The 18,029-nt window shown below is 41.8% G+C and overlaps 1 pseudogene; it reads right to left on the bottom strand.

Annotated features, from left to right (window-relative positions):
• The window catches only part of LOC109735126 (uncharacterized), an 80,837-nt pseudogene that overhangs the window by 3,371 nt on the left and 59,437 nt on the right, over nucleotides 1-18,029 (bottom strand).

Below are 18,029 nucleotides of genomic sequence, written 5' to 3'. Positions count from 1 at the left end.
GCAGCTCCGGAAGTCGACGGCGAGGAGGGGCAGCACCCGATGGGGAGGGAGGCGGGCAGGAAGGCAGGGGCGGCGGCGGATCAAAACTGGACGGAGCGCATGGGGCAAGAGGCGGGCGCTGGGCGGAAGGAGTCGGCGCAGGCAAAGACTTGTTTTTTCTGAGAGGAACTCATCACGTAGGGGTGTGTTTGGTTCGAGTCATCAGGTGGAAGGTAACGTGTCCGTTCCATCCCAGGGGTCATTCCATTGTTTGGTTGGGTCGAGGAACGAGAACCTACTCGTTCTAGGGAACGGTATATTCCTTCTATATGCGGAATGTGCTCGTACCTCCGATTTGTACTGATTTACCGAAACTTATGTGGTTTTGTAGATCTTGTTTTTATTACTTCAAAAATTGAGTTTTCCTTAAAAAAACCCTCCAATATATTCATCGTCTGTCACGGCAGTAAAAAGACATATACGTATCATGAAAGTACAAAGAACACCAGATCCATAGACCACCTACGATGACTACAAACACTGCAGCAAGATGCAGAAAGACAATCATCATTGTTCCTCCGGACGTATCCGTGATGTTTGAGGGGTCATATTTGTCATATGCGACTGTAGATGCTCTAACCGGGAGAGGGATGATGTGATTGCCAGCCCTAGTGCTAATCTACCTTTTGTCATGAGCCCAATGAAGGACACAGAGAACGTTAACTTAGAGCAAAGGACAAGTTTTGTTAGTGTTGAGGATAACTTTTTTTTTAACGCGGTATAGACGCAAGTGTTCATATATAAGCGCATCCACTCACCCCTATGAACATACACACACCCTACCCTTATGAGCACCTCCGAAACACTGAGCCGATATATCATCTTGAAATTTTACGAAATCACCGTAGACGTCTTCTAGTCGACGGGAACGTTTCCTCCCACTTAACGCACATTGCTGGAAATTCTGAAATAAATTCAGAATAAATGCGAGCATTAGGATAACTTATACCATTAGTATGCATATGCAGGAGGACCAGAGCAAGTAGAGAGGAAGACGAAGATGTAACCAGTGAATCTGAGTTTGATGACTCGGATTATGTTCTAGAAGATTTGGTTGACAATTATTAATTATAACATGGAAGATGGGGATGCAGACTTGGTGCAGAAAGATTTAAATGATGATGATGACGAGAAGAAAGGGAGACTGAAAGGGAAAGGGAAGCAGGTGACCAAAGAGCAAAATTCAGATGATGAATTATGTGACTTCTCTTATTTAGATGATGAGGACGTGAAGTTCAACTTTAAACATTTCACTAAATCATATTTGAAACAGCCAAAGTTTCAAGTTGGGAAATGTTTTCTCTTCAATTGAGTTGTGTAAAAATACAAATAAGGAGTGTAGTTGCAAGGAGAGACTGAGAATTACTTTCCCAAACTGATAAAATAAGGCTAGGAGCTAAGTGGGTGTCTTTCGAAATCTTCCTATGAAACAAATGACATTCTGGAACAGTTTAAGACAGAACATGCTGTTGGGGAAAACGCAGTATTTCAAAAAATTTACCTACGATCACGCAATATCTATCTATGTGATGCATAGCAACGAGCCGGAGAGTGTGTCCACGTACCCTCGTAGACCAAAAGCGGAAGCGTTAAGTAATGCAGTTGATGTAGTCGAACATCTTCGCGATCCAACCGATCAAGTACCGAACGGATGGCACCTCCACGATCTGCACACGCCCAACTCGGTGACGTCCCTCGAACTCTTGATCCATTTGAGGCCGAGGGAGAGTTTCGTCAGCACGACGGCGTGATGACGGTGATGATGAAGTTACCGACGCAGGGCTTCGCCAAAGCACTACAACGATATGACCGAGGTGGAAATCTATGGAGGGGGCACCGCACACAGCTAAACAATCAACTTGTGTGTCTATGGAGCGCCCCCTGCCCCCGTATATAAAGGAGCAAGGGGGAGGCTGGCCGGCCCTCATAGGGCGCGCCCAAGGGGGGCAATCCTACTCCAAGTAGGAGTTGGATCCCCCCTTTCCTAGTCCTACTAGGAGAGGAAGGAAGGAGAGGGGAAAGAGAAGGAAGGAGGGGGCGCCGCCCCTCCCCCTAGTCCAATTCGGACTAAGCCCATGGGGGCCGCATGGCCAGCCCTTGGCTGCCCATCTCTCTCTCTCTCCCCTAGGCCCAATGAGGCCCATTACTTCTCCGGTGGTTCCGATAACCCTTCCGGCACTCCGATATTTATCTCGTGACCCCCGGAACTCATCTGGTGTCCGAATAACATCGTCCAATATATCATTCTTTATGTCTCGACCATTTCGAGACTCCTCGTCATGTCCGTGATCACATCCGGGACTCCGAACAACCTTTGGTACATCAAAACACATAAACTCATAATACCGATCGTCATCGAACGTTAAGCGTGCGGACCCTACGGGTTCGAGAACTATGTAGACATGATCGAGACTCATCTCCGGTCAATAACCAATAGCGGAACTTGGATGCTCATATTGGCTCCCACATATTCTACGAAGATCTTTATCGGTCAAACCGCATAACAACATACGTTGTTCCCTTTGTCATCGGTATGTTACTTGCGCGAGATTCGATCGTTGGTATCCTCATACCTAGTTCAATCTCGTTACCGGCAAGTCTCTTTACTCGTTCCATAATGCATCATCCCGCAACTAACTCATTAGCCACATTGCTTGCAAGGCTTATAGTGATGTGCATTACCGAGAGGGCCCAGAGATACCTCTTCAATATACAGAGTGTCAAATCCTAATCTTGATCTATGCCAACCCAACAAACACCTTCGGAGACACCTGTAGAGCATCTTTATAATCACCCAGTTACGTTGTGACGTTTGATAGCACACAAGGCGTTCCTCCGGTATTCGGGAGTTGCATAATCTCATAGTCATAGGAACATGTATAAGTCATGAAGAAAGCAATAGCAATAAACTAAACGATCATTATGCTAAGCTAATGGATGGGTCTTGTCCATCACATCATTCTCTAATGATGTGATCCCGTTCATCAAATGACAACACATGTCCATGGCTAGGAAACTTAACCATCTTTGATTAACGAGCTAGTCAAGTAGAGGCATACTAGGGACACTCTGTTTGTCTATGTATTCACACATGTATCAAGTTTCCGGTTAATAAAATTCTAGCATGAATAATAAACATTTATCATGATATAAGGAAATATAAAATAACAACTTTATTATTGCCTCTAGGGCATATTTCCTTCAGTCTCCCACTTGCACTAGAGTCAATAATCTAGTTCACATCGCCATGTGATTTAACATCAATAGTTCACATCACCATGTGATTAACACCCATAGTTCACATCTTTATGTGACCAACACCCAAAGGGTTTACTAGAGTCAGTTAATCTAGTTCACATCGCCATGTGATTAACACTCAAAGAGTACTAAGTTGTGATCATGTTTTGCTTGTCTGAGAGGTTTAGTCAATGGGTCTGCCACATTCAGATCCGTATGTATTTTGCAAATTTCTATGTCTACAATGCTCTACACGGAGCTAATCTAGCTAAATGCTCCCACTTTCAATATGTATCCAGATTGAGATTTAGAGTCATCCGGATCAGTGTCAAAGCTTGCATCGACGTAACCCATTACCACGAACTTTTTGTCACCTCCATAACCGAGAAACATATCCTTATTCCACCAAGGATAACTTTGACTGCTGTCTAGTGATCTAATCCTGGATCACTATTGTACTCCCTTGCCAAACTCAGGGCAGGGTATACAATACGTTTGGTACACAGCATGGCATACTTTATAGAACCTATGACTTAGGCATAGGGAATGACTTTTCATTCTCTTTCTATTTTCTGCCATGGTTGGGTTTTGAGTCTTTACTCAACTTCACACCTTGCAACACAGGCAAGAACTCCTTCTTTGACTGTTCCATTTTAACTACTTCAAAATCTTATCAAGGTATGTACTCATTGAAAAAACTTATCAAGCGTCTTGATCTATCTCTATAGATCTTGATGCTCAATATGTAAGCAGCTTCACCGAGGTCTTTCTTTGAAAAACCCTTTCAAACGCTCCTTTATGCTTTCCAGAAAAATTCTACATCATTTCCGATCAACAATATGTCATTCACATATACTTATCAGAAAGGTAGTGCTCCCACTCACTTTCTTGTAAATACAGGCTTCTCCAAAAGTCTGTATAAAACCATATGCTTTGATCATACAATTAAAGTGTATATTCCAACTCCGAGATGCTTGCACCAGTCCATAAATGGATCGCTGAAGCTTGCACATTTTGTTAGCACCTTTAGGATTGACAAAACCTTCTGGTTGCATCATATATAACTCTTCTTTAATAAATCCATTAAGGAGTGCAGTTTTGTTATCCATTTGCCAGATTTCATAAAATGCGGCAATTGCTAACATGATTCAGACAGACTTAAGCATCGCTACGAGTGAGAAAATCTCATCGTAGTCAACACCTTGAACTTGTCGAAAACATTTTTGCGACAATTCAAGCTTTGTAGATAGTAACACTACTATCAGCGTCCGTCTTCCTCTTGAAGATCCATTTTATTCTCTATGGCTCACCGATCATCGGGCAAGTCAATCAAAGTCCACACTTTGTTCTCATACATGGATCCCATCTCAGATTTCATGGCCTCAAGCCATTTCGCGGAATCTGGGCTCATCATTGATACGTCTCCAACGTATCTATAATTTTTGATTGTTCCATGCTATATTATATTCTGTTTTGGATGTTTATTGGGCTTCATTATACACTTTTATATTATTTTTGGGACTAACCTATTAACCGGAGGCCCAGCCCAGATTGCTGTTTTTTTGCCTATTTTAGTGTTTCGAAGGAAAAGGATATCAAACGGAGTCCAAACAGAATGAAACCTTCAAGAACGTGATTTTCGGAGTAAACGTGATCCAGAGGACTTGGAGTCTACGTAAAGCAATCAATGAGGAAGGCACGAGGTAGGGGGGCGCGCCTACCCCCCTGGGCGTGCCCTCCACCCTCGTGGGCCCCTCGTTGCTCCACCGACGTACTTCTTCCTCCTATATATACCCATATACCCTGGAAACATCAGATATGGAGCCAAAACCCTATTTCCACCTCCGCAACCTTCTGTACCCGTGAGATCCCATCTTGGGGCCTTTTCCGGCGCTCCGCCGGAGGGGGCATTGATCATGGAGGGCTTCTACATCAATACCATAGCCTCTTCGATGATGTGTGAGTAGTTTACTTCAGACCTTTGGGTTCATAGTTATTAGCTAGATGGCTTCTTCTCTCTCTTTGGAGCTCAATACAAAGTTCTCCTCGATCTTCTTGGAGATCTATTCGATGTAATCTTGTTTTGCGGTGTGTTTGTCGAGATCCGATGAATTGTGGGTTTATGATCAAGTTTATCTATGAACAATATTTGAATATCCTCTGAATTCTTTTATGTATGATTGGTTATCTTTGCAAGTCTCTTCGAATTATCAGTTTGGTTTGGCCTACTAGATTGATCTTTCTTGCAATAGGAGAAGTGCTTAGCTTTGGGTTCAATCTTGCGGTGCTCGATCCCAGTGACAGTAGGGGAAACGACACGTATTGTATTGTTGCCATCGAGGATAACAAGATGGGGTTTATATCATATTGCATGAGTTTATCCCTCTACATCATGTCATCTTACTTAAAGCATTACTCTGTTCTTATGAACTTAATACTCTAGATGCATGCTGGATAGCGGTCGATGTGTGGAGTAATAGTAGTAGATGCAGAGTCGTTTCGGTCTACTTGTCGCGGGCGTGATGCCTATATACATGATCATACCTAGATATTCTCATAACTATGCTCAATTCTATCAATTGCTCGACAGTAATTCGTTCACCCACCGTAATACTTATGCTATTGAGAGAAGCCACTAGTGAAACCTATGGCCCCCGGGTCTATTTTCCATCATATTAATCTCCCAACAACAAGCTATTTCTGGCGCCATTTATTTTACTTTGCAATCTTTATTTTCTCTTTATCATAAAATACCAAAAATATTATCTTATCATATCTATCAGATCTCACTCTCGTAAGTGACCGTGAAGGGATTGACAACCCCTTTATCGCGTTGGTTGCGAGGTTCTTATTTGTTTGTGTAGGTGTGTGGGACTCGAGCGTGCTCTCCTACTGGATTGATACCTTGGTTCTCAAAAACTGAGGGAAATACTTACGCTACTTTACTGCATCACCCTTTCCTCTTCAAGGGAAAACCAACGCAGTGCTCAAGAGGTAGCAAGAAGGATTTCTGGCGCCGTTGCCGCGGAGTCTACGCACAAGTCAAGACATACCAAGTACCCATCACAAACTCTTATCCCTCGCATTACATTATTTGCCATTTGCCTCTCGTTTTCCTCTCCCCCACTTCACCCTTGCCGTTTTGTTCGCCCTCTCTTTTTCCGTTCGCCTCCCTCTTTCTCTTGCCCCTCGCATTTTTTGCCATTATGTCTAAAATTGGGGAAATTATTGTCGATATGGACAATAATAATAACATGGAAAATTTTGATGCTTCTGCTGAAGAACCCCCTATCTTACATACAAAAAATTCTGAATCGGTAGTGGTAATATTATTGGAAAAGGGGTTATTCAAGATTTCTTTACTTGTGCCGGTGCTTTACCTTCTATGGGTAGTTCTATTCTTCATAGAACTAGTAGTCTTGCGGACGATATTGCCATGCTTATAGTTGAACTTGAAAGGCAATTTATGCACATGCATCCTTGCATACAAAGGATTTTCCTAGAATTTTCTAATATTGAGCATTCTTCTGTAAAGCGCGCCGCTACTATCTTTTTGGCACATGAATTCAGATTTATAATAAAAGAGGCTAAAGAAATTTTTGCGCACTATAGGGTGGACGCTGGCCGTCCTCCCATAGAGGCAATCCTCTTCGATCAAGAGGAAATAATGCGTTTTCAATCTTTAGACTATGTTGCTTTTAATGAAAACCTTAGAAAAAAGGTTCCTACCAATGTTCTAGTTGATAGAATTTCCGAACTTAATAATGATTTTGCTATTCGAAATAATGAGCTAGGATATTCTCTCGAGTATAGGCTCACAAAGTTCTGTCAAAAAAATGCTTATAATGATGAATTGGTTGTGCAATATGAAGGGCCGAAGGAGGAACCTATACCTCCCAAAATTGATCTTGGGGACTTCTGTCCCATTAAATTTAGCCCTTTTGATTACTTTTGCTTGCCTCAAAGAAAACTTGCTGCTGAACGTAGAGAATATGAAATGAGTTTTCGTGATCTATCCTATTATTATGGCAATACTTAGATCTATCATTGCTTTTATGCCTAGCTAGGGGCATTAAACGATAGCGCTTGTTGGGAGGCAACCCAACTTTATTTTAGTTTTTTTTCTTTTTGCTTCTGTTTAGGAATAAATATTTGATATAGCCTCTGGTTAGATTTGTTTTTATGTTTTAATTAGTGTTTGTGCCAAGTAAAACCTATAGGATCTTCTTGGATGATAGTTATTTGATCTTGCTGAAAATTCCAGAAACTTTCTGTTCACAAAAACAATTGTTAAAATTCACCAGAACGTGATAAATATTGATTCCAATTGCAGTATATCAATAAACAAATTGTCTAGGTCTTCCTATTTTGGTAGATTTTTCTGAGTTCCAGAAGTTTGCGTTAGTTACAGATTACTACAGACTATTCTGTTTTTGACAGATTCTGTTTTTCGTGTGTTGTTTGCTTTTTTGATGAATCTATGGCTAGTAAAAGAGTTTATAAACCATAGAGAAGTTGGAATACAGTAGTTTTAACACCAATATAAATAAAGAATGAGTTCATTACAGTACCTTGAAGTGGTGTTTTGTTTTCTTTCGCTAACGGAGTTCACGAGATTTTCTGTTGAGTTTTGTGTTGTGAAGTTTTCAAGTTTTGGGTAAAGATTTGATGGATTATGGAACAAGGAGTGGCAAGAGCCTAAGCTTGGGGATGCCCAAGGCACCCCAAGATAATCTAAGGACACCAAAAAGCCAAAGCTTGGGGATGCCCCGGAAGGCATCCCCTCTTTCGTCTTCGTCCATCGGTAACTTTACTTGGAGCTATATTTTTATTCACCACATGATATGTGTTTTGCTTGGAGCGTCTTGTATGATTTGAGTCTTTGATTTTTATTTTACTACAATCATCCTTGCTGTACACACCTTTTGAGATAGACACACATGATTCGGAATTTATTAGAATACTCTATGTGCTTTACTTATATCTTTTGAGCTATATAGTTTTTGCTCTAGTGCTTCACTTATATCTTTTAGAGCACGGCGGTGGTTTTGTTTTATAGAAATTATTGTTCTCTCATGCTTCACTTATATTATTTTGAGAGTCCTACAAAACAGCATGGTAATTTGCTTAAATTGAGAAATTAGTCCTAATATGATAGGCATGCAAGATTAGTAAAACTTTCTTATAAGTGCATTGAATACTAAGAGAAGTTTGATACTTGATAATTGTTTTGAGATATGAAGATGGTGATATTAGAGTCATGCTAGTTGAGTGGTTATGAATTTGAGAAATACTTGTGTTAAAGTTTGTGATTCCCGTAGCATGCACGTGTGATGAACCGTTATGTGATGAAGTCGGAACATGATTTATTTATTGATTGTCTTCCTTATGAGTGGCGGTCGGGGACGAGCGATGGTCTTTTCCTACCAATCTATCCCCCTAGGAGCATGCACGTAGTACTTTATTTCGATAACTAATAGATTTTTGCAATAAGTATGTGAGTTCTTTATGACTAATGTTGAGTCCATGGATTATACGCACTTTCACCCTTCCACCATTGCTAGCCTCTCTAATACCGCACACCTTTCGCCGGTATCATACACCCACCATATACCTTCCTCAAAACAGCCACCATACCTACCTATCATGGCATTTCCATAGCCATTCCGAGATATATTGCCATGCAACTTACCACCGTTCCGTATATTATGACACGCTTCATCATTGTCATATTGCTTAGCATGATCATGTAGTTGACATCATATTTGTGGCAAAGCCACCGTTCATAATTTTCATACATGTCACTCTTGATTCATTGCATATCCCGGTACTCCGCCGGAGGCATTCATATAGAGTCATATTTTTGTTCTAAGTATTGAGTTGTAAGTAAATAAAAGTGTGATGATCATCATTATTAGAGCATTGTCCCAGTGAGGAAAGGATGATGGAGACTATGATTCCCCCACAAGTCGGGATGAGACTCCGGATGAAAAAGAAAAAAAAAGAAAAAAGAGGCCATAAAAAAGAGAAAAGGCCCCAAAAAAATGAGAGAAAAGAGAGAAGGGACAATGCTACTATCCTTTTACCACACTTGTGCTTCAGAGTAGCACCATGATCTTCATGATAGAGAGTCTCCTATGTTGTCGCTTTCATATACTAGTGGGAATTTTTCATTATAGAACTTGGCTTGTATATTCCAGGTCTTCGTGAGCAAACGAGTTGGATGCACACCCACTTAGTTTCTTTTGTTGAGCTTTCATACACTTATAACTCTAGTGCATCCGTTGCATGGCAGTCCCTACTCACTCACATTGATATCTATTGATGGGCATCTCCATAGCCCATTGATACGCCTAGTTAATGTGAGACTATCTTCTTTTTTGTCTTCTCCACAACCACCATTCTATTCCACATATAGTGCTATATCCATGGCTCACGCTCATGTATTGCGTGAAGATTGAAAAAGTTTGAGAACACCAAAAGTATGAACCAATTGCTTGGCTTGTCATCGGGGTTGTGCATGATTAAATACTTTGTGTGATGAAGATAGAGCATAGCCAGACTATATGATTTTGTAGGGATAACTTTCTTTGGCCATGTTATTTGAGAAGACATAATTGCTTAGTTAGTATGCTTGAAGTATTATTATTTTTATGTCAATATTAAACTTTTATCTTGAATCTTTTGGATCTGAATATTCATACCACAATTAAGAGGGTTACATTGAAAATTATGCCAAGTAGCATTCCACATCAAAAATTCTGTTTTTATCATTTACCTACTCGAGGACGAGCAGGAATTAAGCTTGGGGATGCTTGATACGTCTCCAACATATCTATAATTTTTGATTGTTCCATGCTATATTATATTCTGTTTTGGATGTTTATTGGGCTTTATTATACACTTTTATATTATTTTTGGGACTAACCTATTAACCGGAGGCCCAGCCCAGATTGCTGTTTTTTTTTGCCTATTTCAGTGTTTTGAAGGAAAAGGATATCAAACGGAGTCCAAACGGAATGAAACCTTCGGGAACGTGATTTTAGGAACAAACGTGATCGAGAGGACTTGGAGTCTACGTAAAGCAATCAACGAGGAAGGCACGAGGTAGGGGGGCGCGCCTACCCCCCTAGGCGCGCCCTCCACCCTCGTGGGCCCCTTGTTGCTCCACCGACATACTTCTTCCTCCTATATATACCCATATACCCTGGAAACATTAGATACGGAGCCAAAACCCTATTTCCACCGCCGCAACCTTCTCTACCCGTGAGATCCCATCTTGGGGCCTTTTCCGGCGCTCCGCCGGAGGGGGCATTGATCACGGAGGGCTTCTACATCAACACCATAGCCTCTCCGATGATGTGTGAGTAGTTTACTTCAGACCTTTGGGTCCATAGTTATTAGCTAGATGGCTTCTTCTCTCTCTTTGGATCTCAATACAAAGTTCTCCTCGATCTTCTTGGAGATATATTCGATGTAATCTTGTTTTGCGGTGTGTTTGTCGAGATCCGATGAATTGTGGGTTTATGATCAAGTTTATCTATGAACAATATTTGAATCTCCTCTGAATTCTTTTATGTATGATTGGTTATCTTTGCAAGTCTATTCGAATTATCAGTTTGGTTTGGCCTACTAGATTGATCTTTCTTGCAATAGGAGAAGTGCTTAACTTTGGGTTCAATCTTGCGGTGCTCGATCCCAGTGACAGTAGGGGAAACGACACGTATTGTATCGTTGCCATCGAGGATAGAAAGATGGGGTTTATATCATATTGCATGAGTTTATCCCTCTAAATCATGTCATCTTACTTAAAGCATTACTCTGTTCTTATGAACTTAATACTCTAGATGCATGCTGGATAGCGGTCGATGTGTGGAGTAGTAGTAGTAGATGCAGAATCATTTCGGTCTACTTGTCGCGGACATGATGCCAGATACATGATCATACCTAGATATTCTCATAACTATGCTCAATTCTATCAATTGCTCGACAGTAATTCGTTCACCCACCATAATACTTATGCTCTTGAGAGAATCCACTAGTGAAACCTATGGCCCCCGGGTCTATTTTCCATCATATTAATCTCCCAACAACAAGCTATTTCTAGCGCCGTTTATTTTACTTTGCAATATTTATTTTCTCTTTATCATAAAATACCAAAAATATTATCTTATCATATCTATCAGATCTCACTCTCGTAAGTGACCGTGAAGGGATTGACAACCCCTTTATCGCGTTGGTTGTGAGGTTCTTATTTGTTTGTGTAGGTGCATGGGACTCGAGCGTGGTCTCGTACTGGATTGATACCTTGGTTCTCAAAAACCGAGGGAAATAATTATGCTACTTTACCGCATCACCCTTTGCTCTTCAAGGGAAAACCAACGCAGTGCTCAAGAGGTAGCAATCATCGCTTCCTCATAGTTCGTAGGTTCGTCATGGTCAAGTAACATGACCTTCAGAACAGGATTACCGTACCACTCTGGTGCGAACCTTACTCTGGCTGACCTACGAGGTTTGGTAGTAATTTGATCTGAAGTTTCATGATCATCATCATTAACTTCCTCACTAATTGGTGTAGGCATCACTAGAACTGATTTCGGTGATGAACTTCTTTCCAATTCGGGAGCAGGTACAATTACCTCATCAAGTTCTACTTTCCTCCCACTCACTTCTTTCAAGAGAAACTCCTTCTCTTGAAAGGGTCCATTCTTAGCAACGAATGTCCTGCCTTCGGGTCTGTGATAGAAGGTGTACCCAACATTTTCTTTTGGGTATCCTATGAAGACGCACTTCTCCGATTTGGGTTCGAGCTTATCAGGTTGAAACTTCTTCACATAAGCATCGCAACCACAAACTTTAAGAAACGACAACTTAGGTTTCTTGCCAAACCATAGTTCATACGGTGTCGTCTCAACGGATTTAGACGGTGCCCTATTTAACGTGAATGTAGCTGTCTCTAATGCATAACCCCAAAACGATAGTGGTAAATCGGTAAGAGACATCATAGATTGCACTATATCCAATAAAGTACGGTTATGACGTTCGGACACACCATTATGCTGTGGTGTTCCAGGTGGTATGAGTTTGTGAAACTATTCCACATTGTTTTAATTGAAGGCCAAACTCGTAACTCAAATATTCGCCTCTGCGATCAGATCATAGAAACTTTATTTTCTTGTTACGATGATTCTCTACTTCACTCTGAAATTCTTTGAACTTTTCAAATGTTTCAGACTTGTGTTTCATCAAGTAGATATACCCATATCTGCTCAAATCATCTGTGAAGGTCAGAAAACAATGATACCCGCCGTGAGCCTCAACACTCATCGGACCGCATATGTCGGTATGTATTATTTCCAATAAGTCAGTGGCTTGCTCCATTGTTCCGGAGAACGGAGTCTTAGTCATCTTGCCCATGAGGCATGGTTCGCAAGCATCAAATGATTCATAATCAAGTGATTCCAAAAGTCCATCTGCATGGAGTTTCTTCATGCGCTTTACACCAATATGACCTAAACGGCAGTGCCACAAGTATGTTGCACTATCATTATCAACTTTGCATCTTTTGGCATCAATATTATGTGTATCACTACGATCGAGATTCAATAAACCATTTATATTAAGTGTATGACCATAGAAGGTTTTATTCATGTAAACAGAACAACAATTATTCTTTGACTTAAATGAATAACTGTATTGCAATAAACATGATCCAATCATATTCATGCTCAACGCAAACACCAAATAACATTTATTTTAGGTTCAACACTAATCCCGAAGGTAAAGGGAGTGTGCGATGGTGATCTTATCAACCTTGGAATCACTTCCAACACACATCATCACCTCACCCTTAACTAGTCTCTGTTTATTTTGCAACTCCCGTTTCGAGTTACTACTCTTGGCAACTTAACTAGTATCAAATACCGAGGGGTTGCTTATAAACACTAGTAAAGTACACATCAATAACATGTATATCAAATATACCTTTGTTCACTTTGCCATCCTTCTTATCCGCCAAGTATCTAGGGTAGTTCTACTTCAAGTGACCGTTCCCTTTGCAGTAGAAGCACTTAGTTTCAGGCTTAGGTCTAGCTTTGGGCTTCTTCACGGGAGTAGCAACTTGCTTGCCATTCTTCTTGAAGTTCCCTTTATTTCCCTTGCCCTTTTACTTGAAACTAGTGGTCTTGTCAACCATCAACACTTGATGCTTTTTCTTGATTTCTACCTTCACCGATTTCAGCATCTCGAAGAGCTTGGGAATCGTTTCCATTATCCCTTGCATATTATAGTTCATCATGAAGTTCTAGTAACTTGGTGATAGTGACTAGAGAACTCTGTCAATCACTATCTTATCTAGAAGATTAACTCCCACTTGATTCAAGTGATTGTAGTACTCAGACAATCTGAGCACATGCTCACTGGTTGAGCTATTCTCCTCCATCTTGTAGGCAAAGTACTTGTCAGATGTCTCATACCTCTCGACTCGGGCATGAGTCTGAAATACCAATTTCAGCTGTTGGAACATCTTATATGCTCCGTGGCGTTCAAAACATTTTTGAAGTCCCGGTTCTAAGCCGTAAAGCATGGCGCACTAAACTATCAAGTAGTTATCATACTGAGCTTGCCAAACGTTCATAACGTCTGAATCTGGTCCTGCAATAGGTCCGTCACCTAGCGGTGCATCAAGGACATAATTCTTCTATGCAGCAATGAGGATAATCCTCAGATCACGTACCTAGTCCGCATCATTGCTAGTATCATCTTTCAACATAGTTTTTCTCTAGGAACATATCAAAAATAAACGGGGAGCTACATCGGGAGCTATTGATCTACAACATAGTTATGCAAATACTATCAGGACTAAGTTTATGATAAATTAAAGTTCAATTTAATCATATTACTTAAGAACTCCCACTTAGATAGACATCCCTCTAATCATCTAAGTGATCACGTGATCCAAATCAACTAAACCATGTCCGATCATCACGTGAGATGGAGTAGTTTTCAATGGTGAACATCACTATGTTGATCATATCTACTATATGATTCACGCTCGACCTTTCGGTCGCAGTGTTCCGAGGCCATATCTGCATATGCTAGGCTCGTCAAGTTTAACCCGAGTATTCTGCGTGTGCAAAACTGGCTTGCACCCGTTGTATGTGAACGTAGAGCTTATCACACCTGATCATCACGTGGTGTCTCGGCACGACAAACTGTTGCAATGGTGCATACTTAGGGAGAACAACTATACCTTGAAATTTAGTGAGAGATCATCTTATAATGCTACCGCCGTACTAAGCAAAATAAGATGCATAAAGGATAAACATCACATGCAATCAATAGAAGTGATATGATATGGCCATCATCATCTTGTGCCTTTGATCTCCATCTCCAAAGCACCGTCATGATCACCATCGTCACCGGCTTGACACCTTGATATCCATCGAAGCATCGTTGCCGTCTCGCCAACTATTGCTTCTATGACTATCGCTACCACTTAGTGATAAAGTAAAGCAATTACATGGTGATTGCATTTCATACAATAAAGCGACAACCATAAGGCTCCTGCTAGTTGCCAATAACTTTTACAAAACATGATCATCTCATACAACAATTTATATATCATCACGTCTTGACCATATCACATCACAACATGCCCTGCAAAAACAAGTTAGACGTCCTCTACTTTGTTGTTGCAAGTTTTACGTGGCTGCTACGGGCTTAGCAAGAACCGTTCTTACCTACGCATCAAAACCACAACGATTTTTCATCAAGTGTGATGTTTTAACCTTCAACAAGGACCGGGGCGTAGTCACACTCGATTCAACTAAAGTTGGAGAAACAGACACCCACTAGCCACCTGTGTGCAAAGCACGGTGGTAGAACCAGTCTCATGAACGCGGTCATGTAATGTCGGTCTGGGCCGCTTCATCCAACAATACTGCCGAATCAAAGTATGACATGCTGGTAAGCAGTATGACTATTATCGCCCACAACTCTTTGTGTTCTACTCATGCATATAACATCTACGCATAGATCTGGCTCAGATGCCACTGTTGGGGAACACAGTATTTCAAAAATTTTACCTATGATCACGCAAGATCTATCTATGTGATGCATAGCAACAAGCGGGAGAGTGTGTCCACGTACCCTCGTAGACCAAAAGCGGAAGCGTTAAGTAACGCGGTTGATGTAGTCGAACGTCTTCGCGATCCAACCGATCAAGTACCGAACGCACGGCACCTCTGCGATCTGCACACGTTCAGCTCGGTGACGTCCCTCGAACTCTTGATCCAGCTGAGGCCGAGGGAGAGGTTCGTCAGCGTGACTGCATGTGACGGTGATGATGAAGTTACCGACGCAGGGCTTCGCCAAAGCACTACAACGGTATGACTGAGGTGGAAATCTGTGGAGGGGGGCACCGCATACGGCTAAACAATCAGCTTGTGTGTCTATGGGGTGCCCCCTGCCCCCGTATATAGAGGAGCAAGGGGGAGGCCGGCCGGCCCTCATAGGGCGCGCCCAAGGGGGGCAATCCTACTCCGAGTAGGAATTGGATCCCCCTTTCCTAGTCCTACTAGGAGAAGAAGGAAGGAGGGGCGCCGCCCCTCCCCCTAGTCCAATTCGGACTAGGCCATGGGGGGCGCGTGGCCAGCCCTTGGCTGCTCCTCTCTCTCCCATAGGCCCAATAAGGCCCATTACTTCTCCGGTGGTTCCGATAACCCTTCCGGCACTCCGATATTTATCCGGTGACCCCCGGAACTCATCCAGTGTCTGAATAACATCGTCCAATATATCATTCTTTATGTCTCGACCATTTCAATACTCCTTGTCATGTCCGTGATCACATCTGGGACTCCGAACAACCTTCGGTACATCAAAACACATAAACTCATAATACCGATTGTCATTGAACGTTAAGCGTGCGGACCCTACGGGTTCGAGAACTATGTAGACATGATCAAGACTCATCTCCGGTCAATAACCAATAGCGGAACCTGGATGCTCATATTGGCTCCCACATATTCTACGAAGATCTTTATCGGTCAAACCGCATAACAACGTACGTTGTTCCCTTTGTCATCGGTATGTTACTTGGCCGAGATTCGATCGTCGGTATCCTCATACCTAGTTCAATCTCATTACCGGCAAGTCTCTTTACTCATTCCGTAATGCATCATCCCGCAACTAACTCATTAGTCACATTGCTTGCAAGGCTTATAGTGATGTGCATTACCGAGAGGGCCCAGAGATACCTCTTCGATATACGGAGTGACAAATCCTAATCTTGATCTATGCCAACCCAACAAACACCTTCGGAGACACCTGTAGAGCATCTTTATAATCACCCAGTTACGTTGTGACGTTTGATAGCACACAAGGTGTTCCTCCGGTATTCGGGAGTTGCATAATCTCATAGTCATAGGAACATGTATAAGTCATGAAGAAAGCAATAGCAATAAACTAAACAATCATTATGCTAAGCTAACGGATGGGTCTTGTCCATCACATCATTCTCTAATGATGTGATCCCGTTCATCAAATGACAACACATGTCTATGGCTAGGAAACTTAACCATCTTTGATTAACGAGCTAGTCAAGTAGAGGCATACTAGGGACACTCTGTTTGTCTATGTATTCACACATGTATCAAGTTTCCGGTTAATACAATTCTAGCATGAATAATAAACATTTACCATGTTATAAGGAAATATAAAATAACAACTTTATTATTGCCTCTAGGGCATATTTCCTTCACATGCCTTGGTACACAACGAGCTTTTTTCGCATATAGCCACCTCTTAGCTTGAATGTGGCACTAAAGCCTCCATGAATAGTAGAGCACAGAGGAAAATACCAGCATGGATTCAGCATTTCATTTAGTGAATGCGGAGATAAAAGCAACTGCGATTTAAGGTGGCATTGTTCTTAGATAAACCACCCCAATGTCAAGTCACTATGGAATAAATATTTCAATGTTTACTCAGTTACTAAGTTTAAATTGTACTCGGCTCTAAATTTTGCAAGGCAATTTTTTTAACAAACAATGGGGTCTTGGGGCTCAAGCCCAAGACATGTTACTATTAGCCGTGTGTCTATGGCTAGATAGTGGAATGTTGAGAGAGTTCTCTTAGAGTTGCATAGCCTTGGGTTTTAACATACAACGAGAAATGGCCGTCTCACTCCTCTGCTTCAGTGACAGAGTCGTATAACACACGTTATCGCTTCCATGGCAGACCTTCCTAACTCACTCCATTTCCCGCGCTCCCCTTGCGCTATAAAAGCATTGCATCGCTGCTCCAAGCCACAACAACCAGAGGGTCGACAACAAGCCACACTTCCCAATACACACTCAGATCATTGAGAGTGAGCAGTTAGCATGGTGCGCATGAGGCCTACCACCTATGCATGATAGCTTGGTGGTGCCAATAAATTGTCGATGCCAAGGCGGCAGCCGCCGCCACTACGGACAACAATAACTCGTCAAGTGAAGCAATGAGAACGAGGTCTTCATCGACAATGGCGTCCTCAGCCTTGCCGTACCAGTGGGTGTGCAGCATGCACTCGGGCCTGAGCTGCAGCATACAGATATTTCTCTAAATATTTGTATTCCATACAATCAAATATCATTGAAATACTATATTCCAAAATATCCCGCAACATCGTGTGGCGTATCATCTAGTTAGAATTAGAGCCCCCAACCCCAACCTTAGGTTAGGGGAGGTGGGCTCTAGCCCCCCTACCCACTCAC

The sequence above is a fragment of the Aegilops tauschii genome, chromosome 5 (genome assembly GCF_002575655.3).
Source record: "Aegilops tauschii subsp. strangulata cultivar AL8/78 chromosome 5, Aet v6.0, whole genome shotgun sequence".
Classification (NCBI taxonomy): Eukaryota; Viridiplantae; Streptophyta; class Magnoliopsida; order Poales; family Poaceae; genus Aegilops; species Aegilops tauschii.
This window is presented reverse-complemented; position numbering and strand designations above follow the sequence as displayed.